The following is a 9277-nucleotide window of genomic DNA, read 5'->3' on the forward strand; positions in this document are numbered from 1 at the left end:
AAAAGAAGTGCACCACGGTTAGTAAGATGGGTATTGCATGAACTGGTTGACAGTTTCACACCTTTCCACAACGCCTGTAATTCATCGACAATTGGAGCCAAAAAAGTATTGAGTGATTTAGGTTCCTTGCTCATTTCAGGTATGATGCCTGCAACTATGATGTTCTCCCACTTGAACCACTGCTCCCTGGGTAGGTTGAGAAGAACTAAATAAAGTACTCCCACAGATCTGTCATTTCTCCTCTTAAAAGGTTGAAACCAATCCACATTAATTGCAAAGGCAAGGTTTCTGGGTACAGCTAGGAAATCTTCTCCCTTGTATTGAAGAAAATCTTTCCAGATGCCACCATCATAGAAATCTCAAAAAATGTTCTCGTTCACTTCACGTTCTCGCCACTGTTCATACATTTCTGGAACTCCTGGCCGTTTTAGCAGTCCTTCAACCTGATCAATTACACTGTTATAACAGTAGACGTTATGTGGATAAAACCTTACTTTTCCACAGCTCAGGATGATTTTCTTTGCCAATGATGCTCCACATTCTTTGCCTTTCTTGAAAGGTTTGTTGGAACAAATGTTTGAGACAATCTGCCCTCCAACTTTTCTTGTGCAGTTTTCCAAGTTGTAGAGTGATGCACATTTTGGACAAACAGCCATCTTAACAAAGTTATCACGTTTAAACATGATAAATTTCCATAGAAGATACAATGAACTTGGGAACATAAGGGCCATTTGGCAGAGGTAATCATTGTTGCAGCTTATACCTGCCATATGAAGAAACTGAAACATAAAGCGTAACAACCATTTCAGACCATTGTCACTAATCTTGCAAGCTGCTTGCCAGAGTAGCAGGAAATAAACAAACCGCTGAAGTAGTATTGTAACTGCCTGTACCGATGACTGATGTCGTTTAGGCTCTGGAAGGGATTCATCATTTGTGATACCTTGAAGGAGATAATCTTCTGGTATGTCACTCCAAATATCAGGATCTTCATCACCTACAAGGCTCTCAGCATCACTTGTATTATCACCACAGGATGTGCAGGAGTCAGAACTGTCACAATCAGAAGCAGCAGTGTTGCAGGTAGTTGCCTGAATAAAAGTTAAAGTATACAGGTATCTGCATGTAAATGAGATCTTATATTGTGGATGAAGTTCGATTCAGTCTTAAAGACTAGTGACAACATGGCACTGCACAATTTATTACACACCCAAAATTTTGGTTTATGGAAATGTTATGCGATGTTGCGATTTTGCATAATAAACCTAAAATCACCACAAGTCACATAATTTGTACAAAATCGCAAAATTTTCGGGAGAAAAGAGCCAAATGTCACTTCATCTTAACTTCTCTGATAATTTAAATGTTATCTCAAGACATCAAAATCATCTGGAATAAACGAACAAACAAACAAACAGGAGTTCTACCTTGTCACCAGTCCTAGTCACTGCGGAGCTACATAAGAAGCATGCGCATGCTAGCTAGTCAATTGCATCAGTGCTTTCTAGTCGATCACCACGGGTTTTTTCCTCACTGCACTCGCTTTCTTTTGTGTTTACCTTTTATTCTCCATATAACCTGAGGTTTTTTCTTTCGTGTTATTATAAATTGCTAACCATTTCTCGCATTCAGATTACTGTATTATGCCAAGCACAATGGAAGAACAGTCAACAAGCACGCCTTCTGTTGAGAGCCCACCGGGCGCGACAACTACTGACCCAACGGGCACCACAAACAAACTCGAAAAGGCCATGGACCAGCTCAATGCCCACATGGACAGAATGTCAACATTTTTGGGGCAATTATGCCAAAGCATCCCCACCGGGGAATGTTCTCGCAAAGCGCGGGAAGCTGGCTCACACGACCCAACGGGCACAAACGAGCCTGAACGCAAACGATAACTTGGCAGCGAAAGCTTCTCTTCAGATGAAGAAGCCGACGGCCCTTGCATAAAATTTAGCAAGGACTCTAACGCGCTAAGCGTTACCGCCTCAGAAGAAGAGATTCAGAATTTGCTCGATGACGTAAGTGGGGGGAGCTCCCACAACAACGACAATAATGAAGGCGCCGAAGACCACGATGAAATTCTTAAGGAGTTGACTGCCACCTTCTGGGACGAGGATGAAAAGGGTCCTCCCATCAACAAACAGTTGGCCGAAATGGCCAACAAACGTTGGGGCAAGAAGCTTGAACAGGAAAAAATGTCGAGCCTCTTGACCAAATATGACCCCCAGGAAAACTGCGTGGATATAACAGTGACTCGTGTCAATTCAGAAATTTGGCAGTCACTAAACTCCTTCAGGAAGAAAGCCGACCTTCAGCTCGCCAATTTGCAACAGGCTTTCCAGAAGGCAACGTTTGCAACCCTAACGAATGCCGATAAATTGCTCCGCATTACTGATTTAAGCGGTGCTTCCAAAAAGAAACTGCTTACAAGCAGTATCGATATTGTGGCCTTGCTAGGGCATGCTGCAAGTGAGATATCTCTTTTGCGGCGGGAACAAATGAAACCCGCCTTAAAGCCTGAGTTCCATGCCCTCTGCTCCTCAGAGACGAAGGCCTCTGCAAAGTTTCTCTTTGGGGAGGACCTCGCCAAACAAGTACGCGATGTGAAAGAAACCCATCGCATTGGAAACACGGTCGGTTCCTCTCATGGCCACAGCCGTGGATATCGCCATGACTCATGGTCCACAAAAAGGGAAAACCACAAGAAGAGCGGCTCCCACTCAAGACCGCCTTTTTTTTGGGGAAGGGCACGCGACCGAACAGTCGCAAGAAAGTACCCTATCAGAAGGTCGGCAACCCTGCAGGGAAGAAATAATGCGCTCCCTCGAGCAAATCAAATTATCGGTGAGTGATTTTCCCAGCTTCATTACTTTTTCCCTTCGTGGTTATCTCCAAGCTCGTTGCGACAATTTTCGTGCCGGATGTGTTTCGCATTCCTCTGACGCCTGGAGTCGGCTGACATCCGATAAAGAGATTTTATCGACTGTTTCTGGCATGGCAATAGAATTCGATAGCCCTCCTTGTCAACACTACCTTTCCCAATCTGTCAGATCAGATTTTGATGCACAGGTAATAGATTTGGAAATAGCAAAACTATTATCCAAATGTGTCATCGAGCCTACTGGGCATAGCTACAGAGAGATAATTTCCGACATCTTTCTGAGAAACAAAAAAGATGGTAGCTATCGGATGATACTAAACCTAAAGAAACTCAATCAATACACCAACAAAATGCATTTTAAGATGGACACCCTTAACACAGTCATCAAGCTCCTTGAAAAAGATTGTTACATGGCCTCCATCGACCTTAAGGATGCCTATTATTCTGTGTCGATAAGATCAATTTTTAATGGGGATAAGATTTGAAATTGGCAATCACAATAGTTGCATGGGTCCTCATGTCTTTCTCATGGTGAAAATAGGGCCTTATTTTTGCTTGTTCAGAGGTTCATTTCAGATTCTAAGCGATTTCATACAGTATAACAAATGCACATCTCTGCTACCAGTCAGCATCTTCTTCAAAAGTCATGTTTGCTACATGTACTGTCTTACTCTTCAACCATTATGGTTCCAGTCTTTTATGGAGTTTCAAATTTATGTAGCCATTTTTGTTGTTCCAAGAAAGTTTCCAAACTTGGAAACCTTTAAAAAGTTTAGAATAAGATAGAAATAACTTTGAAAAAGAGGACTTGACATTAAACCATAAGAGTGTACGATATTATTATTATTATTATTATTGTTGTTGTTGTTGTTGCTACAACTGTCACATCAAAACCAAATGCTTGCAACAAATTCAAATCACTCACAACATTTTCAAATCATTCACAGCAAATTCAAATCACTCACATCAAATTCAAATCATCAAGGCAAATTCAAAATTATCAACCACGCTTGGGATCTTCAGTCATGTCCAGCCAGCGGTGCAAGATGTCAAAGAATATTGGTCATACATGAAGCCGCTACCTGCGAAGTTTCCACACCTGCACTTTTAATGGAGACATTGCTTTTGACTGAGTGAAATTAACCCATTCACACCTGAAAAAAGCTTGTCAGGCGTTGGACAGAGCAAAATTTATTAAGTTTCACTCTTAGGGGTCAATGGGTTAAGTTACTGGTACTATCTTTTTCTTCTACCTCCACGAACAAGTGTTATTTCCACTGTAAGTAAGGTAAGTTTTCCCTAGTCATTTGAAATTGACCTTTTAGGAAATACAGTATGAAAATGGCAAGGGAAAACTTACCTTGTCCACAGCTGGAGCAGTAATTGGAACCTTCAGCAAAAGTGGACTTACAGTGGAAACAAAACATGGTTCTCGTTCATTGAGGTAGAAGAAAAAGCTAGTAACTTAACCATTGACCCCCAAAAGTGAAACTTAATAAATTTTGATCTGTTAAATGCCTGAAAAGCTTTTTTCAGGTGTGAATGGGTTAATTTCACTCAGTCAAAAGCAATGTCTCCATTAATGGTGCAGGTGCGGAAACTTCGCAGGTAGCGGCTTCATGTACAACAAATATTCTTTGACATCTTGCACCGCTGGCTGGACAGGACTGAAGATCCCGACGAGACCTGGCGTTTATTTTTAGGACAGCACCTAATGGAGTAAATACAGTATCAATTAGCCAATATCAAAAATATCATATTACTCTTTGTTTGTCCCTCCAAATTTTGCCTAAGCATTTTTTCCAGTTTCTCTTGGGACCATTATAATTCCCAAGTGGAAATAAAAACAATTCCTATGCAAACTTTTGGAGGGTAGTAGCCAAAACAAATGAAAGAAAAATACCGAACATGCGGATATAACATTACAGGAGAATAACGACAAAAATTGAAACAAAAAAACTTTAGAAAAAAAGACACCCCAACCCCGGTCCCCGGCCCGGCGTTTTGGCTACTACCCTACTGGACGAACAAAGAATATTATGGTATTTTTAATATTGGATAATAGGCCATTTTACAGTTGTTTGCTCAGCGACCAAGCCTATGAATGGCTGCGAGGCTGCCGGTGACCTTGCATTGATACAGACCTCACTGCTTTTATCATGTAAATTGTGTTGTTGTAACGCTAATTAGTCCATATTAACATTACAAAAGCATGAAGGTTTGTATCAAAACAGGGTCACCGGCAGCCTCGCTTCCATTGTTAGGCCTGGTAACTTAGCCACAACTGTAAAATGGTCTATTGTTTCATTTTCTCAGCAACATTTTATCAATCTTGCCGAAGCATTCATCCCACCATTTAGGTAAATTATTGCCTTAGATAATACGATGCCACCCTCACATGCTTTGTGTTTCCACCACAGGAAAATAACAGTTTCTTCACAGAACGCAAATTCTCCGACTTAAATTTTTGCTTGCTAACATATTTACTGATGACACCATTATGTCAGCGAATAGCTAAAAACAGGGACGACGGAGCATATATTGTATTGTGGGGGGAAGGGGTGGGGGGTTAACAAGCAAGAGCCGCTAACTTGTACGGGGTTCCCTGAAGGAAATTCTCCGCCAGAAAATTTTCAAATCTTGAAGCTCGGAAATGCAACTTTTTCCTTCTGTTAGTTTTCTCTTTTTATGCTTTATGAGTTTTTTTTCCTCTATTTTTTTTCTTCATGGGCAGTCCCCCTAGCTCCGCCGTCCCTGAGAAAAAGGACCACTTCGATCTACCATTGGGTATCCTGTGGTTGTTGTGTTGACAAACGTTTGTCATGTTTATATTCTGCTGTGGCCGTTTACATAAGTGTAGTTCCAAACATTGTTAAAGCTCCCACTTCTCACTAAAAAACAGGTATGGATTAAAATGGTATCATTTTACTTTCTGCACTTTATTTAAAGCGGTCTCATCCATTTTCATATCAAATCAAAGACAGATATCGGCCTGCTGTGTTTTGACCCGAAAGGTCACAAGAATGCATTTTAACGACATTTTACGCGCTTGAGGCATCACGCAAAAGTAATTGCCCAGAGATTTCTCTCTATCAGACGAAAGACCTTTGTTTCAACATTCGATGGCCGAAGTTTCAAAGGGTTTAAAGGTAGAGCACATTCTCTGTAAGATATTTCGTAAGACTCAGTTTTAGTGACATAAAATATAGGCGCCAAGAATAAAATTATTTGGAAACTATAGAATGTCTTAAATGCACTCAAACTTAGCCAAACGACAATTAAGAGATTGCTCAGTTAGGATTAGGAGGAATATTTTATGAGGGATGCTTCAGTTGACCTCACAAGACCGTCAAAATGAAGAGACAAATCGCTTGTCCGAGCGGCATTTTCGGCGGTGTTCAGTAATTTGCATTTTTCTCCGAAATAAATCCATAACAACCCAAACTAAGTATAGCATGCTTCTTGGTAGACATTACTCTTTGAAACTTGGAAGTATGAGCGAAATCGATTTTTCAAGGTTTGCCACGGAATTCAAAGGTTGCTTGATTTTTACGGACATTCACTCTTAAATATTACTCCATATGCCTTTTCGAAGGTTCTTTTCTTCACTTCATTCCGTATCTTGAATGGCCCAAACAGGTCAAGGGCTGTGTAAGACCATGGCGATGCTGGTTTCAATCTCTCAAGAGGAAGTTTCCCCATAATCTGTTCGCTCATTCTCTTTTCTAGCTGTCTGCATGTCACACAGTTGAATTTTATGGACTTCACAAGTTTTAGTAGTTTGATAATCCAGAATCTCGCGCATATTTTGCTTGCGGTTGTTAAGACTCCAGAGTGTCCCTTGCTATGAACTAGCTCGGCATACAAGCGGGAAAATCGATGTTTGTAGGGTAAGAGGATGACTACAGCCTTGTCGAGGCTCATTTCTGTCCATCTCTCTGTTCGGCCTCCCACGATGTATATGCGGTCTTCATGTATCTGGGGATCGTAGGCGTTTATATTTACCATGTTTGATATCATTCCGCATCGAACCTTGTGCATCTAGGATCCAGAATCGTTTGGCTTTGGTAATGTTGTCAGGTGTCAAAGTTTTGGTTGCGTTTCTGAATGTTGCTTTATCAGTCTTTGATATCCCGAGTAATTATTGATGTTGATTCTGGAAGCAAGCGTGTCTTTCTGGGCGTTCAAGGCAACGTTCAATGTTGTTAAAGCTTTAATTGCCCTTTGGTCCCCGAGGGAGGCGCGGGTCTTCATGGTTGGTTGGAATATACCCTCGTTATTGGCCATTCAGCCTCCGGTAAATTGAGGAAGTCCGGCCCTCTTTGCCACTGCTCGGAAACACACCATCAAACTCTACATGAAGAGACCCAGACCATGGACGCACCAAATCCGCCTCCTCCAGCGCCAACTAACGCATGCAAAAACCCTTCGGCCGAATCATGTTTATTGCTGCTGCAAAGAATCGCGACTAGGAAAAACTTTGTCAATGTGTTGTGGGATAATGGTGCTTCATAACAAACGAGAAGGCAAGATAAGAGAGGCTTAAGGGTACTAGAGTCGACGTATCTATCGTCAAAGTCGGAGGGGCAAACGAGAAGCCTCAAACATATAAATATAAGCTACCTCGGATTGATGAAGAAGGTCAGGAGGTAATTGTCATCGTCTATGGCATCGAAAAGATCACTTCTGATATTCAAGCAGTCAATTTAGGCGGTGTAACCAACATGTTCAACGTATCACGGGAGGAAATAACCAGACCAATCGGATCAGTTGACGTTCTTATAGGCTACGAATACGACGGATTCCACCCTGAAAAAGAGCAAAGCTCAGGGCATTTGCTGTTGCTCAAAAACCACTTTGGAAGATGCATAGGTGGATCGCATCCCAAAAGCAAAGAAACTAACGTAAGCCATAAGCTTGACACTATATAAGCAGGACACGTTATGTCCCTTAAAGTGGAAAACTTCTACAACGTTGAGAATCTTGGCATTGAATGAAAACCACAATGCGGAGGATGTAAATGTGGAAAGTGTTCGCTCGGAAGAAAAGCATACACCATCAAAGAAGAAAGAGAACTGGAACTGATCGAAAGAAATATTAAAATACGACAGCAAACAGAAGGTGTGGACTGCGATGCAATTTGCCTGCTTTGATTTCCTTTCTTTACAGTGAAGTAACGTAAAAGTATAGCAACCATATTTAACGTTGATAACTTGTAACAGTAATTCAACTGACAAACCTGAGGTCAACGGTGCATTCATTTTACTCCCCCCTTGCCATCGGTGCTCCATTTTACGGGTATATAAAGCTACTTAAGCTACACATAATGGAAAGAAATCAAAACAAGGTTGCGAGGTCCAGGGAATCGAACTCAGAACCTCTTGCACCAAGGCCGCGCACTAACCAATTGTGCCATCCTGGCTCCTTATGTCCAGTTTTACCTTGAAAAGAAATTCATCTCTTATAGGGTTCCATGCAATACCAAGCACTTTTTCCGTGGCTTCTTTGATTCTTGTAGGTAATAGAGTTTGATGCGCATCAACATTGTCAAAAGAGTATGTCCACTCTTTCATTCTGAAGCCCCCCACCTTAAGAAGGTCTTCTATTTCGGTTGTAATATTACATCTCAGTAAAACAAAAGTCAGTGTTCTGAAATCATCTTACATTTTTTTATGCTACTCTTTTAGGCACTGAGGGATTACACTGGTAATCAAAACTACATTTTTGATCCGAGAAGGTGTGATATCTGATGAACAAGCAGGGAATCGTGAAAGTATCCACCAAGAACTCAAACCAGAAACAGTGGAACAGACCAAATGTTGTGAACTACACTTCTACGACTGTGCACATAAAGTTGGAGCACAAAGTCGAGAAAAGTCTTCATAACAATGGAGCACTCAATTTACACAGCTGAGACTCCTGGTGCTTGGTGCCAAGCGGCATGCACTACTTGACTGGGCAGATAAACATAAGAGAAGTCACGTGAGTTCATGGATTAACAACTTCTGGCATATCCGTCGGTAAGAGCTAGATTTCAACTTGTATATATTCTTCACAGCTTTGTTTCTTTTTATCAGACTAACAAAATAATCGAGTAAAGTCATTATAAACAAGGAAGAACATGGGCAACTTCATCATTTCCCCTTAGATACAAACATAAGAATTAAAGTTTGGGTAGGTACACTGTGTTTATTATTGTCTGCACTCTGGCTTATTATCAACATTTTTGAGATTTTAAAGTTTAATTATCAGCTTTACATCGTTTTTAATTAGTCTGAGTTACAATAGATTCTCTGACATTATCTTATCCTCTGGAACAAACACTCCTCTACCCCTAAATATAAATAAGCTGTATATACAACACATTCCAGTGCATCAGAGAGAACTAAG

General features: G+C 41.0%; 1 long non-coding RNA gene across 1 annotated transcript in view; it reads right to left on the reverse strand.

Annotated features, from left to right (window-relative positions):
* Positions 1–9056: 9056 nt before the first annotated feature.
* LOC137994729 (uncharacterized) overlaps positions 9057–9277 on the reverse strand; it is a 5072-nt gene continuing 4851 nt past the window's right edge. The window contains exon 5 of the long non-coding RNA XR_011122176.1: positions 9057–9277. This exon is cut by the window's right edge and continues 394 nt beyond it. This is a non-coding gene — a long non-coding RNA (uncharacterized lncRNA).

This window comes from Montipora foliosa, chromosome 3, assembly GCF_036669935.1.
Source record: "Montipora foliosa isolate CH-2021 chromosome 3, ASM3666993v2, whole genome shotgun sequence".
Taxonomy (NCBI): Eukaryota; Metazoa; Cnidaria; class Anthozoa; order Scleractinia; family Acroporidae; genus Montipora; species Montipora foliosa.